Consider the following 20,496-nt stretch of genomic DNA (forward strand, 5'->3'; position numbering starts at 1 on the left):
ATTCGGAGAGCCCCTCAATGTGGGTACCCTATGTAAGGAGGGTTTATAAAACCTTATTGGGGAAGAAATGCCAAAAGCGATCATCGTAGTTGACCAATCTAGTGGCATTGCTGCGGGGGGGGGGGGGGGGGAGGATCTGAGGCGCTTGGTAAACATCTTCTAGGAGATAAACAGCGTTTGAGCGTTACCTTAATTTCCTACGTCACCATGGTAACTATAAAAGGCCGCGCGATATTTTAATTTCCAACAGAAGACCATGAAAAGGGTGGATGGGCCCAACCAGCTCCTTGTTGAATCTTTTGTCCTTTCTGTGGAGTAATTATGCCAGCTTCCTCGAATGTGAACTTTCTCAGAAGCAGCAGAGGCGAAGATATTGAAGTGAAAAGCGGCGGGTATATCCAGTACTACCTCTGTCCAATGCACCCAGTGCTCATTCTTCAAGAAATTGTTAGGTACCAGGATTCCCACACAGAGCGTTGCGACACGGAGGCTTTTCTTTCCAGGAAGCAACTTGATTCCTGCTGGCACCACTCAGTTGGGTTCGTACCCAAAGAACTGAGCCCTGAACGCCCCATGGCATAGTTGTTTATATATGTTTTACTTCTTTGTCTCCTATATATGGTAACACACAAACGTGCAGTCTGATTAAGTGGTCTCACGTTGCAAGGTCGTGAGGGACGTTGTCATCTCTGCCCCTCTAGCCAGGTTGCCTTGAGGGTTTTTTTTTTTTACCTTCCCTTAGGGAAGGGATCCTCTCACAGTTAAAATGCAGCTTCAGAATTAATTCAGCCATAGTAGAATATACTTATCTTGGGCGTATTTCTCCAAGTAATAAGACTATAATGAAACGGCATCATAATTTATTTTAAATTTAATTCTAATCAAAACTATTTAGACAGAAACTGATGTGGTGACAATGCCTAAAAATTCAGAAACTGTGAAGAAATGAAATGTAACAGATGTTAAATGTCACTCAGCAGAATATGGCATTCCTATATATTAAGAGAAATATCATACCCCGAAAAATGTAAGTAGGCAGAATGTAATTGATGCAGAATGAAATGGACGCGATGACTACCGTTTATCTTGGTGAATGGTAAGTCAGTGTCTCTTTAGCGCCAACATCAAGGAGTTTTTAAAATTGAATCTCAAAAAGACAAATTAACAGCAAAGCTTCTACCCAATGAATACCTGAAAGGACTAAGTTGAGCCTTTATTAGCTTACAATATAACATAAAGCAAGTCTTCTATAGCATCTGTATCTTTTTGGTAAAGCAGCTACAGTGTAGATTGTATGAAAGCTTCTCAGTTGAAAACTGTACTTCCCCTCATACCTTTGCTCCCAAGGCAGAGCACATCAAACCCAAGCAGGAATGGAGGGAAGCCTTCTTTGACTGAGCCTTTAGTCTCTAGAGCAAACGTCAACACCGGGTCATAAGGGGCAACATCCCAAAAGTAAGAAAGAACAGCTCCCTTAGTGGTTTTTTAAAGATTTTTTCAAAGTAATCTCCATACCCAACATGTGGCTCGAACCTACAACCCCAAGACTAAGAGTCACATGCTCTACCAACTTAGCCGGCCAGATGCCCCAGCTCCCTTAATTTTTGCCAATGCTTACGTTCAAATGCTATTGCCATTGAGACTGCCATAATATATATACAGATTTGAAAGAATCAAATTCTAGGCATCTGATGAGAAGCTATTAGTAAAACATTCTTTTCAGTCACAAGTTAATATTTATTTTTAAAATTGCACTGAACTCCTTTTCTTTTTTCTTTTTTTGAAAGATTTAAGTAATTTGAGGATTTTGAAAGTCCTTGAGTAAAGACAGGGCATATTCAGACCAGAATTCATGGAATACACTCTTAGAATAAAGTTGTATTTTTCTAGTTGGTAACAAAAACTAAGTATCTTTTTGCTTAAACGGCCTGGTACCTCAGGGTATGAGATTTTTTTTTTTTTTCAACACCAAAAGGGGAAGAAAGTAAGTTGATACATAGTTCGGTCGCTGTCTTTCCTGTCTGAAAGCTCAGAGAAACAAAGGTAACATTGTCATTGTTTTATGATTTTAACTCTGCTGGAAAGCTTCTCTAGTAAGTTTCAACTGCAGGGGACACATTTGATGAAAATCTTAAAAGCAGCTGAGTGGTATAAACTGTTGACTTTTATCCTTCCCTATCATGAGTTGCTTATTCTTTGAAGGATCTTTACCTGGGATGCTTTTAACTGCCATTGTCATGTGAAGCCTCTTGTATCCAGAGATAAAACAAAATTAACTTTTCAAGGACACGGGGGTCTGGAAAGAGGAAAGTTATTTAGGAACTGCACATAAATTTAAAAATCTAATCAGTCCTCATACTGAATTTAAGTTTTGTGAACAGTCTATTTCCTCCCATATATCTATAGGGACTGTATGTGAAACTACAAAAAAAAAAAAAAACCAAAACTCACATATCCTCACAAAACAGAACACGCACATTACTTCTTCCTTGGATTAGTTCTCTATGCATTTTCACATCAGTTAATGTGCAACTTAATGGATTCTGAAAGCCAGTTATAGGCACCACCCATTTTCTAAGAATTTCTTAAGTGTTTTTTTAATGTTTTTTTTATTATTATTTATTTTTGAGAGAGAGAGAGAGCAAGCACGAGTCAGGGAGGGTGAGGGAGAGGAGACACAGAATCTGAAGCAGGCTCCAGGCTCTGAGCTGTCAGCACAGAGCCCGATGCAGAGTCTGAACTCATGAACCACAAGATCATGACCTGAGCAGAAGTCAGACGCTCAACTGACTGAGCCACCCAGGTGTCCTCCCTAAGCTTAAGTGTTTCATGCTGTGCAAATCATAGTATAGCTACTATTTTCTTCTCGGTGAATATGAATTTCCCCTGGAAAGAAAGGATTTCTTCTTTTCAAAAACTTGTTTTGCGGCTAACATTACTCAACATTGACCTGTAGTATAAAATCAACTGAGAAGTAATCTCTCCAATCAAGTTTGTTAGTAACAGGTGGCCAACATGGAACAACCCTGGCCTCTTCATACATCTGGAATCACACCTACACGTGTGAGTCTTCACATGTGAATCACGGATGAGAGACTGAGGAGACGAGACGCAGGCTGCCATTCTGCTAAGGGCAGATACAACTATTCACACCCGAAGAACATTAGTAACAATAAAAAGGTTTCATATGAATACAGAGCCAAGAAGGAAGGCAAGATGTTAGCGTCCTTCATACATTTATTCAACCTATATTTATAAAATGTCTACTCTTTAAAATGCTTTCTGATTATATCCATCTTGTAACCTATTTCCATTTAATTTCATTCTGTCCCTTCGAGTTGACTAGCACATTATTTTTTAATCAAGTCTTAACCCTTTAACGTACTAATGAGATGCCCTAATAGACTATTAATGCAGTCTTAACTATTCTTCATCCTTGTAATTCCTTCAATATAAGCAGAGATGGAATTAAAGTTATTCAGTCCCGAGCCTTAATTTACACTCTTTCTCTCATTTGATATTATTGATTGGTTTGAGAACCTCATGGGCAACCGTGTCTGAGCCCAGCTCCCGTGTACTGCTTCTCTTTCCATAGCATTTTCGAACAAGGCGGCAAATATTTCTGGGGCACATGAAGCAGATTATAAATGTCAGAAGTTTTCAACAAGAGAGTAACTGAAAAAGAAAAATATACACATATACATACACATATACATATACATATCAATCAAGAAAGTCTAGGAGCGCCTGGGTGGCTCAATCAGTTAAGAGTCCAACTTCGGCTCAGGTCACGATCTCACAGTTCGTGAGTTCAAGCCCCACACTGGGCTCTGTGCTGACAGCTCGGAGCCTGGAGCCTGCTTTGGACTCTGTGTCTCCCTCTCTGTCTGCCCCTCCCCCACTTGCTCTCTGTCTCTCTCTGTCTCTCAAAAATGAATAAACATTAAAAAAAAAAGAAAAAACCAAAGCATCGGACAGATACAGATTTTAGAGAACACAAGCAACATTCTGACTTTTATGAAGAGATTAGACTCAAGAGCCCAGTTACTTGTGTGGCCAAATTCACTACTGAGTGGTGGTTTTTGGGTTCTTCGTGCAACAGATCTCCCATTACTGCACCCTGCTGTTAATGTCTACATGTGGAAAAACAGACCTACAGTTGGAATAACTTACATATATTCTTAAAAAGAAAAGAAAAATAATGAGGGTAGAGATAAGGTTGACTTTAAATAAAAACTAATTTTTCATTATCTAATTAGGTATTTGCTCTACATGTTACCATATTCCCCAGTTCCAATTATTCAGCAAATTTTATATTCAAGAATACTCAATATCCATATGGGTGTTTTATTTTCCTTTTTCTATCCGTCTTACCATCCCACTCTCCTTCCTTCTGCTTTTTCTTTTCCTATTTTTTAAAATTATGTTTATTTTGAAAGAGAGAGAGAGAGAGAGAGAGAGAGAGAGAGAGCATGAGCAGGAGAGGGGCAGAGAGAAGGAGACACAGAGTCCAAAGCAGGCTCCAGGCTCCCAGCTGTCAGCACAGAGCCCGATGTGGGGCTTCAACCCACGAACCGTGAGATCATGACCTGAGCTGAAGTCGGAGTCTTAATCGACTGAGCCCCCCAGGTGCCCCATCTCTCTCTTTATAAGATTATGAATGTTTTCTACCTTAGCAGTGTTCTCTATCAAGAGAAAGATGGTATGAACAACTGGTTGCTAGACAGAGACTTTGTGGGACATACATGAACATATATTCTGCTTTGTCTTTTGTATTCAACTTTTCACCTCAGATGGTGACGTCTCTGTGTATTAGTGGGAGGGCACAGGTCAGCTGTATGTTTGGCAACGTGCACGCAGTAAACACACTGAGCCTGCTTTTCTGTCTCCTGCACTAGATTAGTTTCGGATTTAGGTAATCATCTTGAGCATTGCCAACCTCCCTGTTAATCCCTGTTAAAACCTAAAGGATATACTTGTTTCCTTGCTCTGCCTCCTTTCTCAGATTAATGGATCATGAGGTCTTCCTAATTTTTCTCATGGATAATGTTCAATTTTTCCCTTCTTTTCCCTCTGTTCCTACGATTCCTACCCTTTCTGTCACCTTGATGATGGCAACAGACTTTTGATTGGTCTTTTTGGCCCAAATCCCCACCTCCCTACTACTAAGATGAACTATCTAAATTAGAAACCTGGGGCGCCTGGGTGGCTCAGTCGGTTAAGCGTCCGACTTCGGCTCAGGTCACGATCTCGTGGTCCGTGAGTTCGAGCCCCGCGTCAGGCTCTGGGCTGATGGCTCAGAGCCTGGAGCCTGTTTTGGATTCTGTGTCTCCCTCTCTCTCTGCCCCTCCCCCGTTCATGCTCTGTCTCTCTCTGTCTCAAAAATAAATAAACGTTAAAAAAAAAAAATTAAATTAGAAACCTGCTGAAAAGCCTTCAATAGCACTTAAGAATCTGTCCAAGCTCCTTACTCTCTCCTACATAGTCCTCTCAGATCCTACTTTTCCAGCGTCGGCCTTTCCATTCTCTTCCTCACCCCATTTCCAAGTGAACCAAACATAAACAAGGTGTATGTTATTCCCTCCTGCTGTCCACCACCTGGTTAACTTCACAACATTTTATCCAACTTACTTCTGGCATCACCTCCTCCAGAAAAGACTTCATCCCAATCTGGAGTTAAATAACCTATCTTCTGAACTCTTAGATAAAGCTAACCACTACTCTAATGACATAGAGTCGAGATATTCAAATTATTATTTATATGGCGGCTTCTCTTACAATTTTGTAAGCTCCTTTCTTAGAGCGAAAATGTCTTCTTAAACATGGTAGGTACTTGCTTGAGATGAATCTAATTCTCGAATCAGTTAAGTGATTGATAAGATGTCCTGAAACAAACAAACAAACACCAACAAGAAAACACGACCTGCAATGAAGTTTTTTGAGAGAAAAGATTGCATGCAGACAAGGAAAATAGCAAGAAAGATTTCACAATGGCAGCAGCACTTGAAATGAACATCACAAAATGTGTGAATCCAATAAGCAGTGTCCCATGAAAGGACATGTCAGAAAAAGATGTCAAACATAAAACTGAGAGCCTTGTCAGGAAACATGATGTAGTCCAGCTTAGCAAAAATGAAACACGTGGCTGGTGTGAAACAGTGGAAGTTAAGGCCAGAGCAAAAGGAGGAAGGATTTTTATCAGCAAACAAGAGATTTCGACCTATATTCAATAAAAATAGTAAGAACTGTCACTTATTCAATGCGCATTTTGTGCTATGCACTATTCTCACCTCTTTAAATGTACTCGTAAGTAATCCATGGGTACGTATTATATCTGTTTTACAGATAAGGAAACTAAGACTTATGGAAGTTAAGCAATTCATCAAAGTCACATAGTTGGTATAAAAACAGGATTCAAAACTAGACAGTGTGCTCCCTCAGCCCCTCCCCAACTCGTTCTTTCTCTTTCCCTCTCTCCCTCTCTCTCAAAATAAATAAGTAAACTTAAAAAACAAAAACAAAAAACTAGACAGTCTGGATGGGAAACTCAGTCTTTAAAATTCTGAGAATTTTAAACCAGGGAAAGAGAAACATAATCTTGAGATTGGTTTGTTTTATTTTTAGCCAATTCAAACACCTGCTGCAAGTTCTGACTGGCTACTTGATTGGTTGGTTGAAACCTAGATTCACTCATGGCCCAAGATGAATGAGGTGAAGGGGCTACTTTTTTTTTCTTTTTTAGTAATGTAAAAAGAATGCAAAGAATAGAGAGATTAAAGAAACTCTGTTAGGTTTTTAATGAGTAACCCATCAACCCAACCCCTAACTCCATCTTCTATGAGCCCAGAAGGTGGTCACTTTACGAAGACACCAGGAAATACGTTGGTGAGGTAAGGCATCAGCATTCTAGAAAAGTGCTATTACCTGGGTAAAAGTAGGAATAGGTTGCATGAACAAACGACTCCAATTCTCACCATCTCTGTCTACTCTTATCACCGTGCCTCTTGTCCCTCACGGAATCTTAGGACACATTCTCTACCAGTTGGTTGAGGAAGGAAACATTTGACATTGGCTTATGTACACATAATATGTTGGAACCATGCAGAAGTGGGCTGAGAGAGCACTCCAGGGCCATCAGGGAAGCCCTGATGAACAGTGGGGAAGATTTATCCTCCCAGTGGGCACTAATTCCAGTACATTTGGGGAACTGTCCTTCAGGATGTGAGAGATGCTTCACACTGTCATGCAGCATAAGATGCTAATCTCCCAAAGCCAAAATACACAGACCTGGAAGCCAAGGAGTGAAAGTGACATGCCTCCCTATTCTACCTACCATCTCTCTCATAATACGTTTGCTTCCCATCCCTAAAACTTAGAGGTTTTAGTACTATAAAATAGTAGTACTAAATAGTACTAAAATAGTACTTTAGTACTATAAAATAGACTGATCATTTCCCCAAGCCCAATTATCCCCACTGCACGTAAACAAGAGAACACCTTAAATATCCGTTTAGCACATGCTGCCCAGTTAGAAAATATAAGTTCTAGTTTTCCACTACATCTCTATTTATAGTCATGTGATCACATTCTAGCAAACGAAGGGTGAGCAAAATGATGCGTGCAATTTCCAGACCAAATCCTTTAAAAAGGAAAATGCTTGAGCCTCACTTCCTTTTCTCTCATATCTGTATGGGCTCAACTTCACAGTTGTAATGAAGGCGAGCCTCTTGTGACCAGGCAGACAAGACCCTAAGTCATTACAGAACAACCAGACAGGACGAGATTGATGGAGCCCCTGGATACTCTCATTAAACAGAGATACTATTATGCTCTAAGCCACCTGCCAACTCTGGATTCCTGTGAGAGGGGAATACGATCTTGTTTGAGCCACTATATTTGGGGCGGGGGGTTCTCCTTCATATCAGGTTAGCTTGTATTGTAAAACAGTATCCAGGGAGGAATGCTCTCAGCCAAGAAAATAAAAATGGTCACACTGCAGTAGCAGGAAAGATCTGGTCATTTTGGGATCCACATGTCACTGGACCAGCAGAGGGAAAAGTTTACCTGGGTGATTAACACAGCTCATGGGGAAATAGAATAGCTATTGTATTGTAAAGATAGGAAGAAATTCATCTGGAAAACCAGGGATCCTCTGGTTTGCCTCCCAATTGAGTTATGACCATGAAGATTGGAGTCACCCGCAGAGAATAACCCTGATTCGCTTGTTAGCTGAGGGAAAAGGGAGTGTAGAATGAGCAGTGTGATAGTTAATTTTACGTGTCAACTTGCTTGGGCCACAGGGTGCCCAGAAAGTGGGTCAAACATTATTCTGAGTGTGCGCCTGTGAGGGTGTCTGGGGACAAGATGATCATTGGAATGGGTAGACTGAGTAAAGCAAATTGGTCTCTCCACTGTGGGGGTGGTTCTCTTCCAGTCTGCTGAGTCTGAGCGAAACAAAAAGACTGACTCTTTTGTGTTACGAGAGGAATCTCCTCATGCCTGGCTGTTGAACTGGGACAGAAGTATTTTCTAGATTTCCGACTCAGACCGCAGTATAAGCTCTTCTGGGGTCTTGAGGTTGTGGGCTTTAGGAGTGGAGCTTACACCATTCCTTGGCTCTCTTGTTTTGCAGAACTTCGGGCTCAGACTAGAACTACAGATCTTCTCACCTGGGTCTCCAGCTCGGTGACTGCACATCTTGGGACCTGTCAGCCTCCATAATCATGTCAGCAAATTCCTTGTAACAATCTCTCCACAGAGACACAGATAGATACATAGACAGAATGACAGAACCTGATCCTACTGATTCTATTTCGCTGGAGAACCCTGGTAAATGGAGGCGGTGAGGAGAGGAAGTTATGAATACTTCTTTTGTCCTCACGAAACTTGGAGTAAAATGGAACTCTAGAAGCTACCAATAGTCTCTTAATTGCTGTTAAGTGTATAATATTCCTCCTGGATCCTTTCTCTCTTTTCCCTACTGCTTTCAGTAAGATCTTCAATTTGGTAAACAGTGGTTGACTTTATAATCTATCCCGCAGCTTACAGGATGGCAGGGAGGAAGGGACATCACTCAGAAATGGACGTAGGGACTACTGTGACTTTGGATCTCCCTTCTGGAGAGAGCATATTCTGTTATTAACATGATAAAGAATTGCACTGGGTCAGGGAAGAGCTCTTACTGTTTTTGCACCAGTTTAGGAATGGGAAGCGGGGAGTGTATGGTTATTGACTGGACCAAAAGCACGGCTATTATATGAACTCGTTCATGCACCACCAATCCTATTGCCATTCTAGCACCTCTTCCTGCACTGCTGGAGGTAAAACACCGACAACGACCTGCTTCCTCCAGACTGGCTGCAACCTACAGTGTCATTCAAAGTGGCCAAATAACTCACTCAAGATTTTGAGTAGTTTTTTTATTTGATTTCTGAGTGCACCTGGGTAGCTCAGTCAGTTAAGGATCTGACTCTTGCTTTCACCTCAAGCCATGATCGCATGGTTCGGGAGTTCGAGCCCCGCATCAGGCTCTACGCTGACAGCATGGAGCCTGCTTGAAATTCTCTCTCCCTCCCTCCCGCTCTCTCTCTCCCTCTCTCCCTCCCCCTCCTTCTCTCTGTCTCTCTCTCTCCGTGATCTCCCCACAGTGATCTGGGGAGATGCAGATTACTCATTTACCTGACACAGCTTAGGGTAGAACCCAGTGCTTTTGAGCTGGAATCTGGAGTGGTACATACTGGACTCGACAGGCAGGTCTCTTGCTGGTGGTGGAGGCAGCAGCTTCCCAGACAGCCGCTTTGATGAGGTGTCAGGCACGAATGCGACCCTCTGAACTCTAGGTTCCAGGCTTCCCTGAAAGTCATGCGTCTCTTAGGTTGATTTCTGCTTCTAAATTACCCACTGGGTTTAGCACTCAGGTGTAGGTAACAAGCAAACAGCTTTGGGATAGCACTGAGGTTTTTATTCTCACCATCTCTCCGTTTTGATAGTTTACCTGACTACATAGCCAATGTAAGTGAGAAGTCTTTAACGTCGAAATTTCTCCAAATCAAAAGTGTAAGGTGTAGAATCCAGGAGAGAGATTAGACCTAGGGATTAAAAAAATAATAATAATAATAAATTAAAAAAAAATAAAACAGTAGAAGGATAAGTGATTAAAGTTAGGAGAGTGGGTGTAAGGCCCAAAGAAGGCTACAGACACAGGAGAGATGGCCCAGGGTGCAATTTGTGGAATAACAGAGGGGGGAAAATTAATAGTAACTGATAAAAGAGGGAAAGATAGATGTCTGTCAAAGCTGGTTCAAAAAAACAAAAACAAAAACAAGCAAACCCAGGGTGGTTGATTTCTGCGAAAGGGATGGGGGGCACAAGCGTTAAATATCGCCAGCTTATCAAGGAGAATGAAAACGTACTGTCACTTGTGTTAATGTGCAGGTGGTGACCTGTGAGATTTGGACCGGCTGTTAGGGAGTTAAGGTAGAAGGCAGATTACTGAGGGTTAAAGCACACAGGGTAGGGGTGCCTGGGTGGCTCGGTCGGTTAAGCGTCCGACTTCGGCTCAGGCCATGATCTCACGGTCCGTGAGTTTGAGCCCCGCATCGGGCTCTGTGCTGACAGCTCAGAGCCTGGAGCCTGTTTCTGATTCTGTGTCTCCCTCTCTCTCTGCCCCTCCCCTGTTCATGCTCTGTCTCTCTCTGTCTCAAAAATAAATAAACGTTAAAAAAAAAAAAAAATTTAAAGCACACAGGGTAGAGCAGACACTGAAATACTGAGGGTGTAAAAAATGTTCTCGGTCGAAATGTTTTGTTTCAAAAGTGCATCACAGGCCAGTTCCCTGAGGACACAGCACGGCCCAAGGAAAATCTCCATTTTCTTCTCTGTTTCTAAACAGGTGAGATGTGTGCATGTGTACAGACAAAGGAAAAGAGGTTAGTGGGGAGGGAAAGGCTGAAGATGCATTTGAAAAGAGGATTATTTTATTTTATTTAAAAAAAAATTTTTTTTTTGAGAGAGAGAGAGAGAGAGAGCACGCGTGAGAGCAGGGGAGGGGCAGAAAGAGGGAGCCAGAGAATCCCAAGCAGGCTCTGTGCTCTCCGCGCTCCACCTCATGAATGGTGAGATCATGACCTGAGCCAAAGTCAACAAACACTCAACTGACTGAGCCCGCCAGGGGCCCTGAAGACAGGATAATTTGAAAAGAAGGGTTCGCAAATAGAAGGGAAGACTCGGGAGCAGGAGCTGATAGGACGCACACAGTGTAATCAGAGACGAGAAATAATTATCCTTTCCAGCAAAACTTCACTTACCGTATGGGCTAAAAAAACTAACTTAACCGAGTCACGGGGTCGAAAATATGGCCCGGGAGAGGGCACCTGGGTGGCTCAGTGGGTTAAACATCTGACTCTTGATTTCAGCTCAAGTCATCATCTCACAGTTCATGACTTCCAGCTCTGTCCTGGGCTCTGCATTGAGTGCAAAGCCTGCCTGGGATTCTCTCTCTCTCTCTCTCTCTCTCTCTCTCTCTCCCTTCCCTGCTGGCTTGCGCTCTCTCTCTCTCTCTCTCAAAATAAACAGATTTTTTTTAAAAAGTACAGCACTGATAATACAGTCAATAAATTGTAATAACTTTAGGTGGTGACATGTTAACTATACTTTTCACAGTAAGCATTTCATAAAGTATACTATTGTTGAATCACTAAGTCGTCCAGCTGAAAGTGATATATTATTTGTCAAGGATACTTCCATTAGAAATTTCAAGAATGAATAAACATTAAAAAAAACTTAGAGAAATTTTAAAAATGAAAAATAAAAACAAAATAATCATTAAAAAATAATTTAACCAATAAATCTCTTAGGATTAAGTGTCTCTGCTTTCTCTGTTCATCAAAAGGAATGCAGTATCATAATTTCGTTGTTGTTGTTGTTGTTACAATGATGCTGGGACACTGTGCCCCAGTATTTACATTCTGCGAGAACAAGAGTTCATGGCCACTGTAATTACAATTCAGAACAACTGTGTACCTCTCTGAAACACAGAACAGAAGAATATGGCAGTCAGAATGGACCTTGAAAGAGAATGTGGAATTCTTTACTCTTCATTTAAATTGAGGTTTTAAAAGAGGTCAGCCACAGTATCAGCACAGGAATTCTAATTGAAAAAAAATCATCGAGAAAAAAAATTACTTTCTCTTCCAAATATACTTCAAAAATAGTTCGCATGAAGTATGTGGTTCAAAGAGAATTTTCTAAGTCCACACAACTTAAGTTAATTGGCAAGAAAACCTCAATTATGTGTGTTTGATGGAACTGATCTGGGCAAAAAATATATCTGATACTTCAAGGCCAAATCAGATGAGAGCACCCTTTGTCTTAGGACATTACTTCCCTCTTTTTATCTTGAATGACATAGCTTGGTGACCCATACTGAATTTAAGATGCATTTTTTTCCCCTTACATCATTTTGTGAGCCATCCTCATAGTTTAGTTTTATGTGAGTGATTTAAAACATAACATGGTTTCTCATAAGAGTAAAAATATTCTGTGAATCGTACTTCTGGGGCCTTGAGGACAAAGAAGCTATCATGTTTGAGATTCTCTGAGAACTCTTCCAAAAGCCATAGTCTTAACTGAATTCTATCTGGAAAACCCACAAATCAGAGTGGGAACAACAAACCACATACAAACAGAAACCCTGGGAAAAGCAGCCCCCGCACATGGTCTTTCCACCACAACGAGACTCGTAAGAACGGGCCTGGGACATTTCCTACCGAGAGATCAGGAGCCCACATCACATATACAGGGCTTATTACTTCCTGTGGGAATAGCATTCATTTCTTGTTTCAGGCTGAGTAAATGCTCTTTTGCTCTGCTTAAGTGTGTGTATCATAAGGTGCCTGACCAACCTGACTACTGTGTGTATCCTCTGTGAGGAGGTCCTTCCATTGTGGTGGGGGGTGGGGGCGGGTGCACAGAGGGGAATGGCCCTATGTTGCCTGGACACAGACACCTGCTGGCCATGGGACTGACAGCCACTAGTAAAGCCTATTCTGTGTTGTCTCTTCTCTCAGTAAGTGAAGTGTTAATCCATGTTGCCATGTTATAAAGTGATCTATGGAAAGCACAGAACTATCTCCATCCAACAGCCTGTGAGGACCTGAGACCTGTCAGTAGTCCTGTGGGTGGGCCTAGAAGCCAGTGCTCCCCACCCCCCACCCCCAATCTGGACTTACCATGAACTGCAGCCTGTGACAACCCTTGGTCAGGGACACACTGGCAACCCACACCCAGATGCCTGACCCCCCCAGAATCGTGCAAGAATAAATGTTTGTTTCAAGAGTCTAGGTTTGAGGATAATTGGTTACACATCCAGATTATGGCTAATTCAATCTCTAGATGCATTTTCCAGCTGCTTCTCTTTACTTCCATTTTGTGCCAGTTGGAACAGAAGGTTATTAGCTGGGCAATGGCAAAGTAATTTATGAGCAAGGAAGTAATCTGGGAACAATGGAAGCTCACCGGGGTACTGAGAGACTTCACTACGCTGTTAGCATTCATGCTGTAAGTCATCTTCTGTATTTTTTTTAAAGCTAAATAAATTGGTTCTGGATGACACCTCATGAGATTGTTTTGAAGAAGAGGTCCGGAAATCTCCTAAGCTTTCATACTCAGTTTTTTGGATCTTGTAATTAAAAAAAAAAAAAAAAAAAAAGTATATGACAAGAAAAAAAAATTCACATTTAAAAATGTTAATTAAATTCAACTTAGTAGAAATCAATAGAAGTAAAAATAGACACTTTAAAGCTAATAGAGACGAGTTGCTCACCAAATGACAACTGTCCATTATTTTCATGCATTCGTTACGGTGCAGTTACTACTGCTCTCCTTAGATCCCTCGGAATACAAAAGAAAGTAAGGCATGAACCACCGTAGGCTGAACACAAACTCAAAACTCAGAAGGCTGAAGAAGAAGAGAAAGAAAGAAAGAGAAAGGGGAAAGAGGGAAGGAGGGAAGGAAGGAAGAAAGGGAGGGATGAAGGGAGGAAGGAAGTATGGATTTTCTGGGGCATTCTTTTTCACTGTCTGCATTCTTTTCAGTTTCCATTAGCCCAGGGAAGGGAGTCAGCAGGTTAGAAGAATTTTATAGTTAACGGTTTTACACTTAATGCACAAAATCACTGTCAGGTAGCGTTAGCATTATGCAGACATGCATGAATCAGTGGCTCATCTCTGAAACAAGGCTCCCCATTTATGAATGTTCCTTTTTTAATTTATATATTTATTCTTGAGAGAGAGAGAGAGAGGGAGTCCACATGAGCGCTTGAGCAGGGGAGGGGCACAGAGACAGGGAGAGAGAGAGAATCCCAAGCAGGCTCCACACTGTCAGTGCAGAACCCGATTCGGGGCTCAAACTCACGAACCATGAGATCATGACCTGAGCTGAGATCAGGAGTGGGACACTTAACCAACTGAGCCGCCCAGGCACCCCCATGAATGTTCCTTTTTAAAAACTATCAACTATACGTTTGGCTATGATAGAATATAAAAGAAAGAACAAATTCAACAGTGAAAAGTTCATGGAGAAAATACAATGCAGCAAGAAGCCAAGAAGCCTGAGAGCTTTCAAGGGTCCAAGGGAACAGATGCTCTTTTGTTCGCCTCTGGATCGCTGGGTTAACTACTTTCTTTGGACTGCAAAAGGATCTGGCCCACGGAATTAAAGGAGCTCGTTTGTGATTCCTGAAGAAAAGCTGCAGGTACGCTTTCTTTCTTTCTCAGAAAAAGAGGGCAATCTCACAAAACAGAAAAGAGGCTGCAGGAACCAGGACAGGAATGAGACTGCGTCTCCCCACTGCACTCCACAGTCCTCTTCCTAAGAGAAGCTTGAAAAGTTCACAAATGCCTCTCGAGGCATCCCCAAAAGAATCATCTGACACTTACTTTTCCAAAACTGTAGGAAAAATATACAAATGGGTTGTATATTAATCCCAACATAATTACTGGAATATTCTGTGGGTATTCAGAAACACGGTGACTGTGTTTATTATCATGAACTTACAGAGTCAAGTATTTCAAAAGGACTTCAATAGAGCGTATTTTCACTTTCCATTATTTACTGCCGTATTTTTGCACATCTTCAAGGACTTTGTTTATTACCTGATTTTTACTAAGACACAAGGTAGAGGTCACACGTATGCACTGTTTTATACTAGTAATAAACCCAGAAAGAAGATGAGAATAGAGAGCAAACGAAATAAAACAAAACAAGAACAAAAGGTTTGGGGTGGAGGGGAGGTCAGCTGTTAACACAAGAAATTTTGTGCTTTGAAATTAAATCCTGACGTCACTTGCCAAACACATTGTTTCTGGTCAAAAAAAAAAAAAAAAAAAAAAGCTTTCCTCCACCAGAGCATTATCTTAATATTTGCAAAGAGTCTTATAACTTCTGAAGTGTTTTCATATTTCTTTTAATCCTTACAAAAGCCACATGAGGCGTGCACTAAAACTATGTCTTTGACAGATGAGAAAAGGTCAAAAAGCAGAGTGACCTGTGACCACCACGTTTTTCAATTTCAAGTCTCATTGCTATCTCTTGTCCCATGCTGCCTATAATTAAACAGTTAAAGAATATCCCTGATCAAGAAGGAAAAACCTGAGGTAAGTTAGTCACTACTAAGAAAGATCTTTCCTTAAAGCAGGTGTCACTGATACTGAGTTTGCATAACACTGCCATCACATGCCAAATATGACAAGAAGGTAAAACAGGAGAATAATTACCCTAAAATACACATGACAAACATGTGTCTAGATGGCAGAAGAAACAGGCTTAGAAGAAACAGGAAAATGCCGGTAGATAAAGAAACAAAATCAGGCAAGTGTATTCAGAAATAAGGGGCTTTGGTGCTATTTTCATTTCCAGATATTGGGGAAAAAAGTGGAAATACACTTTAATGATTTATTTTCAAATGAGACTGACACAAATATGATGATGTGGGGATTTATAGTAAATATAGTACCAGTGAGGGGGCGCCTGGGTGGCTCAGTCGGTTAGGCGTCTGACTTCCGCTCAGGTCATGATCTCACGGTTTATGGGTCTGAGCCCCACGTCGGGCTCTGTGCCGACAGCTCAGAGCCTGGAGCCTGCTTTTGATTCTGTGTCTCCCTCTCTATCTGCCCCTCCCTATACATGCGTTGTCTTTCTCAAAATAAATAAACATTTAAAAAAATAATAATACCTGTGAAAAATCATATTTTTACAAAAATATCCTATACAATAGAACTAATAGTATAAGGAAAACACGGAGTGTTTGTTTTTCTCTCTGGCAAGCGAGAAACCCCTGAGAGTCCTGGCTGTGATTTACCATGCACAGCAGAGCACGCATATAAATGAGGGTGCTGTTTAACAAGACTGTATCAACTATGTCTACTTCAGCCAGGAGTCCTAACTATTAGGATACTAAGATCTTAAAGTTTTGAAAAATCCCGGCAAAGCTGCCCAGACACACGGCAAGACTAAAGTATTGTGGACAGAAAGCAAATTAAGCAAGCCACTTTAGTCTTGACCTGAATCCGGGGACAGGTCTGATATTCTGAATCTGTCCAGGAAAAATATATATTCCACAACCGCTTGAAAAAGCTACAGGGCAGAGTGATTTACAATAGTTGTGAAAAAATGAAAGCCCCACATTTTTACAGCTCAACAGAATTGGGCTTGGACAAGTGGGAACCTGAAACTCATTGGGATTCACACAGTGTTTCAAAAACACATCCCTAGGACCTCTTATAACCAACCCCGGACCTATCTGGCGGCCAGAACTAGAATCTCCACGCAGACGTGTACGTGGGGCAGACTGCGTACTTAAAATCTCAGGGGCTGCGTTCCAGGGAAATTCCAGTGGGAATATAATATTCCAGCGGGACACCTGGAGGGAACCGGTAGGCAGAGCATTACTGTAATCCAAGTCGGGTACCCTGAAAGCCTGGAGTAAAGTGTCACTGCCCATCTGCGACATTACATTCTAATCCATTCTATTTCTACACTGATTATACCCGGGTTTTCCCCAATGGACTGAATGCAATTCAGGAAGAACAGCCATCAATTAATGTTTACATCTTGTGCACCGCGAAGAGAGTGGCGGTCATTTTAGCTTGGTGACAGGAGAGACGAAAACCCGCCGGCGTGGAGCTTTACGAGTTTTAGCATGCATCTTTTTCGTATTACCTGAATCGTATTTTAGGATGCCTGCGGCCTCCAAAGCACGGCCTCCAAAACCGCAGGATTTAAGTAGGTGCTCTTCCTACAGCTAATAGGGAAAAATACTCTCTAATAGCTGGGTCACCTTCACAATTCTGTTCTTATTCTTTTCTTGGCCCCTAATATCTATTTATTCTTGAAACACTCGGGGACAGATTGAGCCACATCACTGTAAAAATTTCAGAAAGAAAAGAATATCTAACTTCGGTCCCTTTACCAGAGGGGTTGCAACAGAACTTAACAGGAACAGAACTGGATAAGGGGCAACCCAGACTGATAAAAGGCAGTCTGATCCTCCATAGGCAGAGGCTTCTAAGTCTTTACACGGCGCAGAAGGGTATCAAAGTTTCTAGGCTGGATTCAGGAAATCCAGTTAACGTTACCTTTTAGCCTGAACACATGGTTTGAATACAATAGATGGTTTTCATTTTCGTGGTATAAAGTCAGATGATATTTTGGGATTTGACCCAACTATTCAGAAAAATTGCACATTCCCCGTGAAAGTAAATGGATAGGCATTTTTTCCATCATCAAATCAGATTTACTTTCAAAAACGGATTCAACATTTCATTCCCTAGATCATGTTATCTAATGTTTTCTTTTGTCTTTCTTCTTCATTATCAAAAAGCCTTTATAATTTTAGCATCCTATCACAGCAGAAGAAGTTATAATTTCAGGAAGTTATATGCTGTCATGGCAATCACAGCCTGGGCTGTGGAGAGTCCCATGTGCAAAAAGATTACTGTATAAGAAAGATGAATTTGGCAGTGATGGATAATAAGTACGGAATAATATTGATATCCAGAGTCTTTGCTCCAAAGTTTTTGCTCTCTGGCATCCCTTTTCAGAAATCCCCAAATTAAAGTGGTATAAATGTATTATTTTTATGTCTGTAACCAAATATCTATGACTTGACCCCCACAGGCAGAGCAAATGGGAGTTGTAAGCAATTACCAAATCAGGCAAGGGATAAGAAATCTGTACAGGCCCATCAGAAATGCTCTGCTTTTCTGTAAAGGAATTTTCCCTTCTAAATCAAACAGATGAAGGCCTGAACTGGTCACTTCCTTTTCTTTGGCAGAGAGAACCTAACAGGGAGGACGCTCAGTGGTGCATTTTGCCTAACACCCCTATTCCCAGCCTAGTGCTATGGAGCAGGTCTTAAGAAAGCATGTAGGTCACCATGTTTCCAAGCACTGAGGCTGAAGGAGTTTGGACTTTTTTACCTATCAGAACTACTATGAAATGTCATTTTAGTGTTTTATGTTCATACCAAGCTGAATCTGGATAGATTTTAAACAAGAAAATATAGCAGGTGAACTCTGTTTCATGCCATCTGCTATAATGGTTTGGTTTTGTTTTTCAATATTTTCATTTATTTTTTTTAAAGTAATCTCTACACCCAAAGCAGGGCTTGAACTCACAACCCTGAAATCAAGAGTTCCATGCTATAGTGACTGAGGCAGCCAGGCACCCCTGGCTTTTGTTTTGTTTTAAGTGGGGTCTCAGTCCCTTTATTCTCCTTTATATACCCAAAATAATATAAAATGCTATACATCACGCTCTAAAAACATGTCATACTCTGCTACATTCATGGATTTGGCTTGTCATTCTTTCCACTTGGATTGCTCTGCTCCAATTTTTACCCATTATGTCTTTCAAGACTCCATTCATCTGCTAACTGCTCAATGATTACCTCGGGCAGACAAAATTTCCCCTTACTCTGGGCTTATATAGAATTTTGGGCCACGCTTGAAGTATGTGTTACTTGTTATATTTATTTAGTTCTTTCAAACTAATTACAGCAGCAAGGGTAAGAGTAGGAAAAGGGATGTTAATATATTCTCTTATCACCAATAGGCACTAATGCACACCTATAAATAAAAGGTGTCCTGGCAATCAAGAGTGAGTCTACGTGTTAGCATGTATTTCTTATTAAATGCCACTTACTAAAATTTGTGAACTTTTTCAGGAAAAATTCTAACTATGGCAATGCTTTTATGAACTTATGGTAAGCAGAGGAAATCACATTTTGTATTTAAAATTTCAAACAACCAAAATTCCCTAAACACTCAACGAATACCAGAAACCATTGGCCAACATATGAAAATAAAAAAAGAAAATTCGTCTTTCTAGTAACCCACCTTCCCTAATCACTAACAGTTTCAGTGTGCCTCATTGTGAGAAACTGCGGTTAAGGAGGCAAGCCCAAGAAATGTCTTGTATCTCTCCTTCAATTCTTGTCATCCCTTCTCAAGAGTCAAAACTGCCAGAGGAAGAGAGAAAATTCATCCTGTACGTCTCTTATTTTGGGTTGTTCTGAAGTTTTCTTCTTTTATCTATATTTTTCACATGAATCAAGGTTTCATTCTACACACACTCTTTTTCTAATCCATAGCAAGGTTTTATATTATGATGTCTGCTTTGCTTTAAAGCATAATTGTTTATTTTTCAAATCCTTGAGAGTTCACCTTATCTAAATGAAACCTCTACCTCTTTTCACTGGTTTATTCTTGCAATTGGTGTCTGAATTTTCTCAATTAATTTTAAAAGTTTTAATATACATACCAAGCAAGAAATATTTTTGGTGTTTTTCCAAAGTCTCTCCTTTCTCAGTCTTTTCCAGAATCTCACAGGCTGGGTCATCATCACGCATACTGTGCCCTAAAGTTATCACCCTTGATCCTGAAGCAACAAAGCAGCAGCATATCTGATTTTAGCTCTTAGCTTTGAATCGAAAGGAAAATCTCTCATTTTATGTTATCTTTTCTATTATTTATTATTTATTTTATATTTATATATGATATATGATACATGTTATTTATATATCACATATCATATATGTAAATAATATATAATGTATAACATATAACATATTTTATATATTATATATTTTTATTTATATATTATTATTTTATATTATCTATATTGCTTACATACATTATCTAAGCTGCTTAAATGTATTAATAAGGACTCCCAACTTAATATACACTTATTTACTCGTTCTTAGAGACCTTTATGGATGTTCCCATGAAAAACACTACTCTAATACCTCAGGTTAGGGATCTGTAAGCTACTTCTGTAAAGGGCTGGATAGAAAATATTTAGGCCCATATTACAAAAATATTTAATACACTAAAGATACTAAAATACTAAATATATTAATAATACTAAAATATTTTAGTAAATATTTGGGACCCATACAGTCTGGGTCCCAACTACTCAGCTTGTCCATTATATCACAA

Source organism: Panthera uncia, chromosome B1 (assembly GCF_023721935.1).
Source record: "Panthera uncia isolate 11264 chromosome B1, Puncia_PCG_1.0, whole genome shotgun sequence".
NCBI classification, from domain to species: Eukaryota; Metazoa; Chordata; class Mammalia; order Carnivora; family Felidae; genus Panthera; species Panthera uncia.